At 38.1% G+C, this 14,828-nt stretch overlaps 1 pseudogene; it reads left to right on the plus strand.

Annotated features, from left to right (window-relative positions):
* Positions 1-210: 210 nt before the first annotated feature.
* On the plus strand, positions 211-14,359 carry LOC125244437 (annotated as a pseudogene).
* The last annotated feature ends 469 nt before the right edge of the window (positions 14,360-14,828 follow it).

Consider the following 14,828-nt stretch of genomic DNA (forward strand, 5'->3'; position numbering starts at 1 on the left):
GTCATAAAACTCAGTTTATAGTAATGAGGTCTGCAACTGCAGACCTCTCTGCAGTTGTGTAATGTGTATAAGAGAATTAGATTATCTGCTCTTTTTTTAAACTATTAAACAGTGTGGTTGGTAATTAAGAAATCATACAGGAAACAGCTGATTCTGTATCTCTTGTTATTTGATTTAGGTATTTTCACAGCCCCACTGAAAGGAGCGTACATGTTCAGAGTCTCTGTATATGGTAATGGCCCAACTGCAGCAACTGCAGACATTGTTAAGAATGGAAAGCAGGTGGTTATAGCTCATGATCACCAGGCTCAGAATGCATTAAGCTCCTCAAATGGAGCTGTGTTGATCCTGGAGGTTGGAGATGTTGTCTATGTGAGACTTTGGTCTGGCAGGAGGATATATGATGACCAGAATAAGCACAACTCTTTCAGTGGTTATCTACTATTTCCCTTAAGATAACAGGAGCTTTGCAGAATGTGATTTCAATAATTTTGAACCTTCAGCGTATGATTTATGATGAAAATCATGACGAATCATTAACATATGAACCTGTATTAATGAGGACTAATGTGTGTTTGAAATTTGCAGTAGATTACTGTATAAAGTCAGTATAATACACTATAATCATAAGTTCTGATCTGTCTGTACATGTAAGTTTGTATAAAGAGCTTCAGCACTGAGACAGACAGGACCCATGAATATCACATGTGACTCAAAAGTGTTTTGTTAAAGTAGTAAACCTAGAATGTTAAATAATATTTTTTAAGTGTATCTTGTAACTGATTCTTGATCTGTATCTCTTCATCCTATAGAAATAAATAAGACAATAAAGAGACATTATGGCATTTTCTTTTCCTCATATTTTCATGAACATTCCCCCATCAAACCAGCTGTACAATAATATGTTAGGACAACAATGTTTGTTTTGAAGTCATGATATCATATTTGTGTGTTATAATAATGGCACTGTCATGTAATGCATGACATGCCATTTTCATTTAATTTACAGTTTTTATCTCAAAAATTAAGAAGTTTATTTTTCTGATTTTACATTGGGCTCACATGCAGTTTTCATGTAATTTACAGTTTTTGTCTCTAAAGTCTACAGGAAAGTCTCTAAAGGAAATCAAACAAGCCTGGTTCCATAAGGGAACTGTGGGACAAAAGGGGAAGGTCTTTCACTACTACAGTATACAATCCAGTATCTAATGTAACAGTAGATCAAAGGCTAATCCCATTTTCATTTAGACAGTACATTAAATGCCTAGCAAGTCAGTGAAGTATGTCATTAATCTAAAGATACTAAAGATGAAGCTAACCATGATGTGAAGCATATTAAAAATTACTTCCAAAAGAGCTTCTCAACATGAAAAACCAAAAGGCAAATTTGCCTTGATCTTTTGACATATAAGAGTTCTTTGAACCATTAAAACATCCTGCAAGTTTCATAGTTTAAAATGTCTTCCTCATTATAAACAAAGCATTTATTTTAAGGGGACCTATTATGCAAAATTCACTTTTATAAGGTGTTTGAACACTGATGTGTGTCCGCAGGATGTGAGAACAACCAGCCTATTGTTATAGTGTTAGTTACTGTAAGTTTGTGTCAGTTATTTTATATGTACAAATAATGATTTCTCATCCAATCAGATGTGGCTACGTCATTATGCAGGCATTAGTTCACAGCTTGTTTATGTTTAACATCAGTATGCTCACAGGCTCTGGCGAGGATGGTTGTGTTCAAACCCATCAGCGCTGGGCAAGAGCATAAATCCTCCATTGTTGTACCGTGTGTCTTAATAAGTGAAGTAAAGTTCCTGAAAGGGATTCTCTTTGTTGTGTGCTTCTCTACACTCCTCCACTGACACTGATAATCCAAACACGAGAGAGCACAACACTATAATGGTAAAAACCCACTCACTTGTTTTTTACAATTCCCATAAATCTAAATTCAGATTCCCTCCTACAATGACGTCATTATAGGGAGAATCCCCGCCCACAGCCGATGATGATCTACCCTATTAGACACAGCCCTGAGTCAAAGAACTTATACTGACAAGAAGCGGCAGTCAATAGAACGTTCCATTGCAACACCAGCATCCAGCAGCAGCCCTACACTTCTGCCATTTTGTGGTAAAAGCGACTCGTCAGTCCACTAGTTTCTATGGCAATATCAGCTGCTTTGTTAAAAAAAAAAAGTACATTAAAGCTGAAATCCAACCTGAATGAAGACAACACAGAATAACGTACAATCACTAGTGATCATCACATACTTTTAACAGTTTATTTTACACACTTTGTGTTTAAGTCTTCCACTTTTTTCACAAAACCTTTGCTCTCTAGAAACCCAGTCAGTTTGGGTTGAAATTCTTTGATGTTCAAGTATTAGCATTATAAACACTGAATTAATACCAACATATGAAATTAAATTAAGGACATGCATCAGAAAAATCGGGAATGCTGGACAATAAATACATAACAGCATATAACAGCTTGACAGTAAACTGTTTTTGCAGTGTTGTCTTATATTAATGTCTGTTAAAGCAAGACTATGTAAACAAAACAACACAGCCACTGTGTCCAAAAGTGGGAATTATGGGATAACAGACACAGCAATGCATCATGTTTTATAAGATCATTATGTTTGTAGTGTGATCCAGGGGATTAAAATGAACAATATATATTTCATACCTAGTGGAGTAAGTAATAGTAATTTATTATTATTACTATTACTCCACTAGGTCTGAAATATATATTGTATGTTTTAACCCCTGGATCACACTACAAACATGATGATCTTAACTTTGTTAATTATTATTTTATTAATTTACTATTTATAGTAAATGTGTAAAGTTGCATAAAATGGAAATACTCAATAAAGTAGGCTAACTACGTTACCTCAAATGTGTAATTGTTGGATTCCTCAGCTGAAACATAACAAACTAACAACATAAAAAATTGGGATGGGATGGGAGGGTGGGGTGGGTGCCCTAAAGGCTGGCTAGGAGTGTCTTGGGCACAACGAGAAGCCTCCAGGGCGGTATCCAAAGGATCTAGGGAGCAGCAGGCAGTTCAGGAAGCCAGGGACATGCTATTAGCTCAGGGGGCCACCAGGGCAGTGGTATTTCAGGAAGCAAAGGGAGGTACAGGGGGCACTGGAGACTCAGGAACATGGTTCTCCCCCCCCCCCCCCCCCCCCCCCCCCTTCTTGTAACCATATGTGGTCTTGTAATGTTTTCCCACCCTATCGTGTACAGTCTTGATTTAATTCTCTCAGGATGCTTTAATTAACAATGTATATCATGTTATGGTAAAATGCATCATGATATTATGAATAATTTTCTATGGCCATGAAAAATACCCTTTTCTTAGAATTAATTAATAATCAATATGGAGTGTTCACAGTATGAAACTGATTGATTAAATGTAATTTTAATTTAGCTACATCAAATTAATCTGATGAGCTGATTCAAATATTCATAATTAATCATCCTAATAAGTTTTGAATAATTATTAATATTTCCCCTTTGAGCTAATATCGCTACACTACAAAATGGCATCTTTCAAAATGGAATGAAATCTGTTCAGGACCGCAGAGAGTGATGCCAGGTCAGATGCAGCTGTGAGTAGTTTACTCCATAAAAAGGTCTACCTACCTCAAATCTTCAAGATCTTCCAAGTCAGTCCTAAAGAAACTGGGCATTGATGTATCAAGAATGGAGTGATGGAAGTCACAATTACAATGACCATATTCTCATCACTAGGGGTGACTAGCAAATTGATTAGACTTATGAGTTTTAGCAAATTCAGGATGATTCACAATTAGATTCTATTAATGATTCAATTAGATTTAGTGCATTCATAAGATTATTTAAATACTTAGCTGACAGAATTTTTGAGTGAGCTAATCCTTTAATTTTAATTAGACCTGCACTCCCAACGCAACGGAGCGCGGCGCGGGACAAAATGTGATGGGCGCGTGTGGTAAGACGCGCATGTGTGCAGGTTGCGGGAGAATCACATGATTCGCGGGACTCCCACAAATTAGAAAAAGCTAAACATAAAATATCTAAAAACGAATAAATTATTCACAACTAATGTAAAATAAAAATGATTTACAGACGCAAGCACATGCAAGATTCTATTTATAACTTGTGTTTGCATTGTTTAGCAATGTAGCCAATCACAGACATGTTGATTTTTTGAGAAGCAATGGTAAATCTGTTAGAATCTTCTTACCACTCAAAAAGTTTTTAGGCCCTGTCTACACCTGGTATTGAGATGCAGTTTTGTCAATCACATCAAAAGTGGATGATGCTAAACACAGCTGTAAACATCTACAATGTTTTGAGCTTGTCCACTTTCAAACATGTCCAGAGTTAGTCGAAAACGCATTTGACCGGATTGCTTTTATAGTGTAGACATTCATGTGGTCGAACAGCCCAGAAAAGAGCACCTAGTGATCTAATGCATAACAATTTGGGAAGCTCTGGTCAGACGGGATTTAAAATGTGTCAGCTGAAGATCTAAGTTTAGCTTGAAGATGAAAAATGCACCAAGCACAATGTTCTCTTACGAAATCAAAACAGAAACGAAAGCTGACACTCTCTGTATGTTTTCTCCAGTTGTGTTCATATGCAAATTGCAAAATGTCGTCCACTAGATCGGAAGATCTGAAAAAGCCCCTACCCACCCATAGACCATCCCCTCCAAGAAATCAGGACAGATGTGTCGAAAGTGGAAAAAAAGAGACAGATTAAAACACCAGGTGTAAACGGGTGTCTGTCTCCATCGTCTATTTATGATCCAATCGACCAAAATGCATCTTAACGCCAGTTGTAAACAGGGAGTTTCACATTTCTAATGATCATTGTTCTTTTGCAAGAAACAATGTCGCTGAAGCAGCTCCATAGGAACCTAAAGTCAGGAACACACCAAGCCGATAGTTGGCTGTCAGGCAATTTTTGTTCATTGGCCAACAAAGATTTCTCAGTGTGTTCCGCACCGTCGGCTGAAGTTGGTCCTCGTTGGCTTTTTTTTTCGGTCGATTCGAAATGTTGAATCAGCGTCGAAGCTCGTCAGTCCGTTGGGCCATCTGATCATTCTGATTGGCTGCCACCTGTTGACTCGGAAAGGCATTTCATCTTACGCAGGTGCAGAATGGACGTGATACTTGGCCGTCGGCTGCCGAGCGTTCATTTGGTGTGTCAAGGAAACTTTGGACACTTTGGGCACAGACGCCGCCGGCGTGAGCAGTCTGTTTTCGTCTCCACTAGTTCATCAGCGTCAGCTTGGTGTGTTCCGGCCTTTACGTAAAAATGCAGGATGAGTGAAGCCACAAGGACCAGAGTCCCGAGGGCCCAATGCCGATAAAGACATCTGAATGCTAACAAGAGTTTAATGATCGTAACAACATGGAGTTACCATTTGGTAAAAAAGTGCCAAAAGCTGAACAGGTACAAAATGTACATTAACAAACAAAAAACTCCAAAGCCTGACGTCATGCTGACAAACATACTGGTGCCATTATATATCATAAATATAAAGGGATAAACAAGAAACTAAACAAGACAAGTGGAAACTAAGCTAAAACCATAGAAACATGATTAGTAACTACAGACCCTAATAGACACAAGAAATGTGAACTGAAACAAAAGAACAGAAAATATATCTAAATAAGAGTCTCTACCGAGGAACAAAAAATACAGGAGGAATGTGACAAAAGCAAAGGAGATGGTCAGGTGTGGATGAACACAATAAGAAATTATTAGTTGAAAAATAGAGAGGTGGAAATAAGTTTATTTTTTGAGTGGAAAATCAGATTCAGCTGCAATGTAAATGTATAACCCTAATTTCACAAAGATACATATTTTCTGGTGCTGTTTTAAATTGCAGAGCCTCAGATCTGTATGACTTTACAGGTGTATCTGTAAGTGATAACAAAAGAAAAACCCATTGATTTTTGAAATGGCTCCTTCTTTAAACCTTGTCATACTGATAAGCACTGCAGTTTCCAGAATGAGTTTGCAAATGCCATTTCAGGTCTCTCTGACATGGGAACTTCTCTCTGGTGAGAGTTATAACACAGTTCTCATAGCGTTTCCTGTCTGTGAAACTCTTTCTACACTGACATCTAAACCAGTTCTCTCTCTAATGAGTCCTCATGTGGTACTTAAGGTTATCTTTAAATCTAAAACTCTTTCCACACTGACTACATATGAATGGTTTCTCTCCAGTGTGAGATCTCATGTGGACTTTAAGGTTTCCTTTTTGTTTGAAACTCTTTCCACACTGTTGGCAAGTGAAAGAGCTCTTTCCAGTGTGTATTCCCATGTGCTCTTTAACGCCCTGAGGTCTGAAAACGCGCCGGCGCGTTTTGCAGGTTTTTTTTCACATTGCAGCAAAACAGACTTAAAATACTCCGTCATTTCTTGTCATAGAGACATAAGTAATATATCAATTGAAACTATAGAATGTCTTCTTTTATTTGTGTACACTCAGAGTAAAAACACAATGTTGTGCTTTTTGTAAAATAAAGAAAACTAACATGATGCGTGATCTCTCCTCTCCCTCTGAACGAAGTCCAATCTGATAGTTCTCAGAAAATGAACTGTAACTTATGAATACTAATGACAAAAAAATGACACTTACATCTAAAGAAACGTTGAAATGTCAGGTTTTAAATCATGCAAGTCAAATCGAAAATAAACATTCTGTGTTTATGTAATCTGTATGAAAATAGAGCCATGTCAGAAGTCCGTGATTCAGCTCATTATCCGCTAATGCGGCCACGCCCACGGAGCCAGCGCTATTCAGACGCAAATTCAGAGGCAATACATGCATTCATCATCTCAATCGTGTATTTATTGTCTTGAAAAGTGTTTATTTGGATGTTAAAGCCATGGTTAGCCCTCTCTAGAAGACATGCCATTAGTTCCTAGTTCCTTTTCTTCTTTATATTATGAATTTGTGGACTAAAGGTGTAAAGTATGAATTAAAAACACAGTATCCAGCACTCATAGTGATGACAATAAATATTATTTCTCAGTATAGAAAACTGACATAAATATATAAGAATCCATCAATATTTCTCCAAATGTGCATGCTTTTAAGCTAAAAGCCTATATGAAATGCCATAGAGGTAACATAATTGTTCAGACACTTTGCACCACAGAAATACATTATATTTTAAAGAATATAATAGAATACCATTATTTTAAATTGTAATAATATTTCACAGTATTGCTGTTTATGATGAGCTGAGACATTATTACAGAGGGTTTTTTTCACAGCCTACCTGACTGATAGGCCTCATTAATATGCAAGTCATTTCAGATCATTACTATGTGATTCCTTTGTCTTCTCAGGTGTAAATGGCCCATTATTAATGCAGATTCACGCCCCCACGCATACTGTGTTTCTTGACAAAAAGTGTCTTACAAAAACTAAATCAATATATTGTTTTATATGAAGGAGTAGGCAGCATAATTTTTACATAATTCTGAAGCAAAAACTCTAGTCTACAACCTCCAATAACCAAAAGTCTTGTGAACATAGATTTAATATACTTTTTTTGGCCTTATTTCAGTGACTTAAGTTTTTTTTTTTTTCAATAACCACGCATAAACATTATTCCTTCAAAAATACAAACATGTACATACATGTTCCTCACATATTATTGTAGCCTAGTTTGTGCTGAATACAGTGTAATGACACTTTTGTCATTTATATGTTTATGAACTACTGATAAAAGCACAAATGTCAGGGCATGTCAAAACTTCTCCAGGCCCCAAATCAGCCTCAGACTCCAGAGGGTTAAGGTTTCCTTTTTCAGAAAAACTCTTTCCACACTGTTGGCAGGTGAAAGAGCGCTCTCCAGTGTGAATTATCATGTGGAATTTAAAGCTTGCATGTTGACCGAAACTTACTCCACAATGTTGACAGGTGTAAGGTTTCTCTCCTGTGTGAGATCTCATGTAGACTTTAAGGTTTCCTTTATGTCTGAAACACTTTCCACACTCTTGGCAGGCAAATGGGCTCTCTTCAGTATGGATTCTCATGTGGACTTTAAGGTTTCCTTTTCCACCAAAACTCTTTCCACACTGTTGGCAGATGAAAACACCCTGTCCAGTGTGACATCTCATGTAGACTTTAAGGCTACCTTTTTGAGTAAAACTCTTTCCACACTGTTGGCAGGTGTAAGCCTTCTCTTCAGTATGAATTCTCATGTGGACATTAAAGTTTCCTTTATGTGTGAAACTCTTTCCACACTGCTGGCAGGTGAAATAACCTTTAGTTCCTGTCTTTTGAGCTCTTTTTAGTGTGGAAGTCTTTTTAGCCTGTGTCGATCTTTCTCCAGAAGTGAAATACTGTTTATCATAATGGTTTTTCTCTTCTTTCCTTTCATTAAGTTCATGACTTGCCTCTTTCAGTGCCATCAGGTCTAGGGACAAAACAATTTAGACATTTAAAGCATCAGAACCAATAACATGTATGATCTATACCTTATCCTATCCTATGGATCAGGGATGGGCAGCTTTGGTCCTGGAGGGCCAGAATCTTGCAGAGTTAGGTTTCATCCCTAATCAAATACATCTGCCTGTAATTTTCAAGGAGTCTTGAAGATTTAGGGTTAAAATTTTGCCGGTGTGTTTGATCAAGGATAAACTCTAAAAATAGTGGCCCTCCGGGACCAGAGTAGCCCATCCCGTCTACATACCTTATTCTCAATACACCAGTGGTTTTCAAACCTAGTCCAAGGGACCCACCACTGCACATTTTGTATATCTCTCTTATTTATCTCATCTGGATAAGATCATACAAGGTAAGAACCTGACCAGTTATAAACCTAAATACACTAGAGTGAATTAAATTAATTAAAAGTTTACTATTCAAGTAGCAATAGAAGTTTGCTGTTGTAATGATGACAGCAGTACACAAAAGTAGTAGCTGGTCCATGCTCCGGCACGGTTAACTACTTCTGTATGGCCCAATTGAACCACACCTTAACCCCACTCTTCAAGCAAGCCAGCGCATGGTACAGAGGCACGGCATGGTACGGAATGATCACACTAATCAAATGAACCAGACTTTGGGGGTCAAATGTGCTTGGGCACGGTTAAGGTCACCTGGTGCGAGTACATCCTCATTTTTGTTTCAAGATATTTTAATTTAAAAAAAATATTCTATCAAAAATCTACACTGCTTAAAAAAAGTATAGAAACACTTTTGTGGCGACCAGGGCGGGCGAGAGCCGTGAGGGAACGGCGCGAGAGTTAACGAAGCTACACCTGGGAGGCGCACCGGCCTTGAGTCCCTCACGGAGGAGCTCCGGGAGCATAAAAGGAGGAGCGACGACAGTGAAGGACAAGAGAGGACCAGGCCTGGATATTATTTTATGTTTTATTATGTTTGTGTGGCCGGCAGACGTCCGTGAGGGTCTGCCGGCATTACTTTCGTTTTGGTTTTTGGTTTATTTATATATTAAAGTTTTGTTTAACGTTCGCCGGTTCCCGCCTCCTTCTTCCCATATTTACGAACTGTGTTACATTGGTGCCGAAACCCGGGAGGAAGGAGGGACATGCTGTCAAAGAGCCCTCGCTGCTGAGGGGGATCGCGGTGCTGCGGAGTTTGGGCAGCGCGGGAGTGTGAAGACTGCGAGAGGCTGCCCGAGGTGGTGGTGCTGGAGCCTAGTGACAGGTGGGACGGCGGCAACTCCTCCGCTCCCTCCTGGACGGCAGCCACCCCACCTCGTCCCAGGAGCACGGCCTCGAGCTCTCCGTCCCACCTGTCACTAGGCTCCAGCACCACCGCCTCGGGCAGCCTGTCGAGGTCTTCACACTCCCGCGCTTCCTAAATATGGGAAGAAGGAGGTGGGAACCGGCGAACATTAAACAAAACTTTAATATATAAATAAACCATAAACCAAAAACCAAAACGAAAGTAATGCCGGCAGACCCTCGCGGACGTCTGCCGGCCACACAAACATAATAAAACATAAAATAAAGTCCAGGCCTGGTCCTCTCTCGTCCTTCACTGTCGTCACTCCTCCTTTTATGCTCCCGGAGCTCCTCCGTGAGAGACTCAAGGCCGGTGCGCCTCCCAGGTGTAGCTCGTTAACTCTCGCGCCACCGGCCTCGCGCCGTTCCCTCACGGCTCTCGCCCGCCCTGGTCGCCACATTGACCCCTTATTAAAATTCCCACTGTGAACTCATGTTTCCATTTGAAAGAAGTTTCTGTCTTGGTCTGAGTATTTAAAGTAATGTTGCAGAAGGCTCAGGGTGCAAATCTGTAGCCAAATCAGCCCATAATGCTCAGCATTATGTATCTTTCTGATGTCAGGTATTCATCTTTTACTCTTTATTTTTTGAGCATTTGATGTTTTGTATAATAAGAAATTAAATAGAATAATCAAAGAAATGTGTAGCTAAACTATTATGCAAATGTCCAATAATCAACTGGCATTCTAATCTAAATTAAGAAGCGTAAAGTCATAATAAAATGGAGTCAGATAATAGTTTAATTGGACGCGCTGAAAAGACTGAACATCCAAGAAACCTTCCCTGCCCTATGGGAAACTGTCACTGGGCTGATTGGGCGGGCAATGTATGTGTGGCCATTTGAGCAGGCCAGCGCCCCCTTGATGAAGCCTGGGACCAGTGTTGCCAAGTCTGTGGTTTTTCCCGCAGGTTGAATTGACTCAAAATAACGTGATATAGTCCCTGGAATGTGGATTTTACCAGGGAAGCCCCGCCAAAAATGCAAATTTTACCCCCTGGAACGCCATGGTTTTACCATGGTAGTTTTGGTAGTTTTGAGAAGCAATTTGGTGGGTTTCGTTGTGAAAATCTGGCAACCCTGCCTGGGACTTACTGGCAGTGTTTAACGGCTTCTCCTTCACAACAGTTCATTATTTGTTGCAGCTAAGTTTTTCTATACAGTGTAAGGAAGGAGGAGCAGAAGTGTTTGTGCTGCCTTCACATGCTATCAGACATTTGATAATTCCCACTTCTGAAGTTGTGATTGCGAGAAATGACGTTCATCTGCAATTTTTACCTAGGAAACTTGTAAAAGAATTGTGGTTCTACTCCTAGAACCTTGAAAGGAAATCAGCCATCTTGGTTGAGTTTACTGGAGTTCAAGGACATAAAAAAGGCAGACAGCTTACACCTGCAAGACCTTGAGCAGGATCTTGGGTCTTGGAAAAGTTACAACTTTTCAAGTTGTACTTACAACTTACAACATCAATAAAGAAGATTAAAACCAAATTCAGCAGTAAACAGAGTATAAAAGACTAAAGAGTTGATTGCCTCTTTAGATACTGATATGTCATTAAACCCCCAATGGCTAGAAGCCCAGAGCTGAAGACAAGAAACCCAGGGCTGACTACACCTTTGCCAATTACATTTTTCTTTATTATAAAAAGAAAAGTAGCCATTTAAAATAAATTTAATTGATTACAAAAACGGCCAAACATTTGATGTTCAGTTTAGTTCAGTCATGTCTGTATTAGTCATTTGTTATTCATCACATTCAGATGTTCATGATTTAGTTCCTCTTTACCCTGCATATAAATATCCCATTATGTTTATTCTGGTGTTGGTTCATGGTAACACATTTGCTCAGTTTGGTTACATTTGTCTTCTGTAATAAAGCCTGTTAATCTTACTCTCCTTCACCGTGTTCCTGTATACACCACACTCTGCTAAAGCCTGACACTACTGAGGCTTTGATTTATTTAAGCTTTGAATTGCTTATAATTTAGGCCAGACTCGACATATTTTACCTAACCTGAGAATAATGAATAACAAGATAAGGTGATAAGATCAAAGCACACACCGCAAAACAACAACTCACATTATGATACCATAAAACAAATTATTGTAAACTTTATCATAAGTGCATAAATCCCAAAATCTAGGGCATTCTTGTACGGGAAAAGTTGTAAATCAGGTTAATAATTACATTTAATGTTTTTATACATGTCACTAAATGTATTCATTTCACATGTTTTGTGTTGAATAATAGTGATTTTTACACATTTAGTTTGTTTTCTTCAGTATATTTTGTGTATAATTGAACAGTAACAGCAAGAAAAGAATTAAACTGATTGTGTCCTCAAATTACTTTTTTGTGTTTATTAATCCATGCATTTATTCAGTTTTACATCTTTTGATACAGGATGTTGTTGCATTTGGGGGAAAATAACATTTAAAGGAATTCAACACAAGTTAAACTCCATCAGCAACATTTGATTTATTAGTATAGACATAATGCTTCAACATTATATGTGTGAACATCACTTAAAAAAATGTTGTGCGTAAATTAACATCAAATCTTTAATTTTTCATAGCATAAAGCAGGTAAACCTGGTAATTTTTGTAAGATATTCACATGGATACCAGAGAGTGGAGTGACCATCTATATCAGAGGTCAGGATGATCACTGGCACATGACAATAACTAATGTATTTAATTTAAATAAAGTCACTCAAACTTGCATATGGATGTAGATTCTGGTATAATGATTCCTCATAGTCACACAGCCTGTTTTATTAAGTTAGGTCCAATAAATACTATTAAACAGATATTTAAACCTGTGCTAGTGTACAGATCCAATAATCCATTCACATGCTTTAAGGTTGCCAACCACTGAGCTATATACATTTAAATAGAGAGAGAGAGAGAGAGAGAGAGAGAGAGAGTTGAGTCCAAGTTATTTTCTGTGGACATCAGAATAGAGATAAACATCTACTGAACCTGAAACATCTCTTTGATTATATGATTAACATTTAACTTTAACTACTTATTTATCTGAAGCAATATAAATCAAGTACAAAAGACAGTGAATCAGGACACTATAAAAGGAACATGAGAGGCTGTGAGGATGACAGAGCAAGAGCTGGAAAACAAACATCAGTGAAGAATGAAGGCTTTAGTATGTATACTGCTGCTGTTGGAAACCTTTGTGTTTGTCGTCCAGCAGCAGGTAGATGGAGGACTCAATGAGAATGAGATCAGTCAACAGATCAGCTCTGAGGACGGAAGACAGAATCCACCTCAAACAGACACTTTGAGAGCTGAAGCTTCAACTGACAGACCAACAATACTGTGATCTGGGCATCCCTGACATCCATGCAGCACTGAGAGAACTGACCGCCACCGTTACAGAGCAGAAAGAAAACATCAGAGAACTGACCGCCACTGTTACAGAGCAGAAAGAAAACATCAGAGAACTGACCGCCACCGTTACAGAGCAGAAAGAAAACATCAGAGAACTGAGGGATGAGATGAACCGAAGAAAAATGAAGGTACTTCACCAAAACATTAACTCTTTTATCAACACCTGCAATACATTGTATAGTGTAAATGTTAGTGTAAAGTTGAGTGTATACTGTGTAAATTGTGTTATCTATTACAATAATCAGTGTAAATGTCATTTAACAGAATCTTTATTCCTTCACAGAAATTTCAAATCTTACTCTGAGTCAAGTGGAGCAGTTGAGAAAGGAAAATAGAGGTGAAAGTGTGCTTGAATGATGTTAAATTCAGTGTATTCATTCTCAGTGTAATACAGTAATATATCACAATATTGCTTATGTTTTTCAATAACAGACAGAGAAATAGCTTTTTCAGCTGCACTGATGGAATCTGGCAGTGGATATATTGGTCCTTTTACCACTGAAATCACACTAACCTACAGGAACGTCTTCACAAACATAGGGAACGCCTACAACCCAATTACAGGTAATTATCAATGAAATGGAGTCATAAAACTCAGTTTATAGTAATGAAAACCTTCTGCTCCATTCAGACCTCTCTGCAGTTGTGTAATGTGTATAAGAGAATTAAATGATCTGCCATCTTTCAAAACTATTACAGTGTGTTTGGTAATGAAGCAATCAATACAGGAAACAGCTGATTCTGTGTCTCTTGTTATTTGATTTAGGTATTTTCACAGCCCCACTGAAAGGAGCGTACATGTTCAGAGTCTCTGTATATGGTCATGGTGGCCCAACTGCAGCAACTGCAGACATTTATAAGAATGGAAAGCAGTGTGGTTATTGCACATGATAATCAGGCCTCAGAATGATTTAAACTCCTCAAATGGAGTTGTGTTGATCCTGGAGGTTGGAGATGTTGTCTATGTGAGACTTTGGTCTGGCAGGAGGATATCTGATAGCCAGAATAACCACAACACTTTCAGTGGTTATCTACTGTTTCCCTTAAGATAACAGGAGATTTGAAGAATGTGATTCCAATAATTCTGAACCTTCAGCGTATGATTTAAGATGAAAATCATGAAGAATCATTAACATATGAACCTGTATTAATGAGGACTAATGTGTGTTTGAAATTTGCAGTAGATTACTGTATAAAGTTCAGTATAATACACTATATTCATAAGTTCTGATCTGTCTATACATGTAAGTTTGTATAAAGAGTTTCAGCACTGAGACAGACAGGACCCATGAATATCACATGTGACTCAAAAGTGTTTTGTTAAAGTAGTAAATCTAGAATGTTTTTTTTTTTAAGTGTATCTTGTTACTGATTCTTGATCTGTATCTCTTCATCCTACATAAATAAATAAGAGAATAAAGAGACATTATGGCATTTTATTTTCCTCATATTTTCATGAACATTCCCCCATCAAACCAGCTGTACAATAATATGTTAAGTCAATCATGTTTGTTTTGAAGTCATGATATCATATTTGTGTGTTATAATAATGGCACTGTCATGTAATGCATGACATGCAGTTTTCACTTAATTTACAGTTTTTGTCTCTAAAGTCTACAGGAAAGTCTCTAAAGGAATCAAACAAAG

The sequence above is a fragment of the Megalobrama amblycephala genome, linkage group LG14 (genome assembly GCF_018812025.1).
Source record: "Megalobrama amblycephala isolate DHTTF-2021 linkage group LG14, ASM1881202v1, whole genome shotgun sequence".
Lineage (NCBI taxonomy): Eukaryota > Metazoa > Chordata > Actinopteri > Cypriniformes > Xenocyprididae > Megalobrama > Megalobrama amblycephala.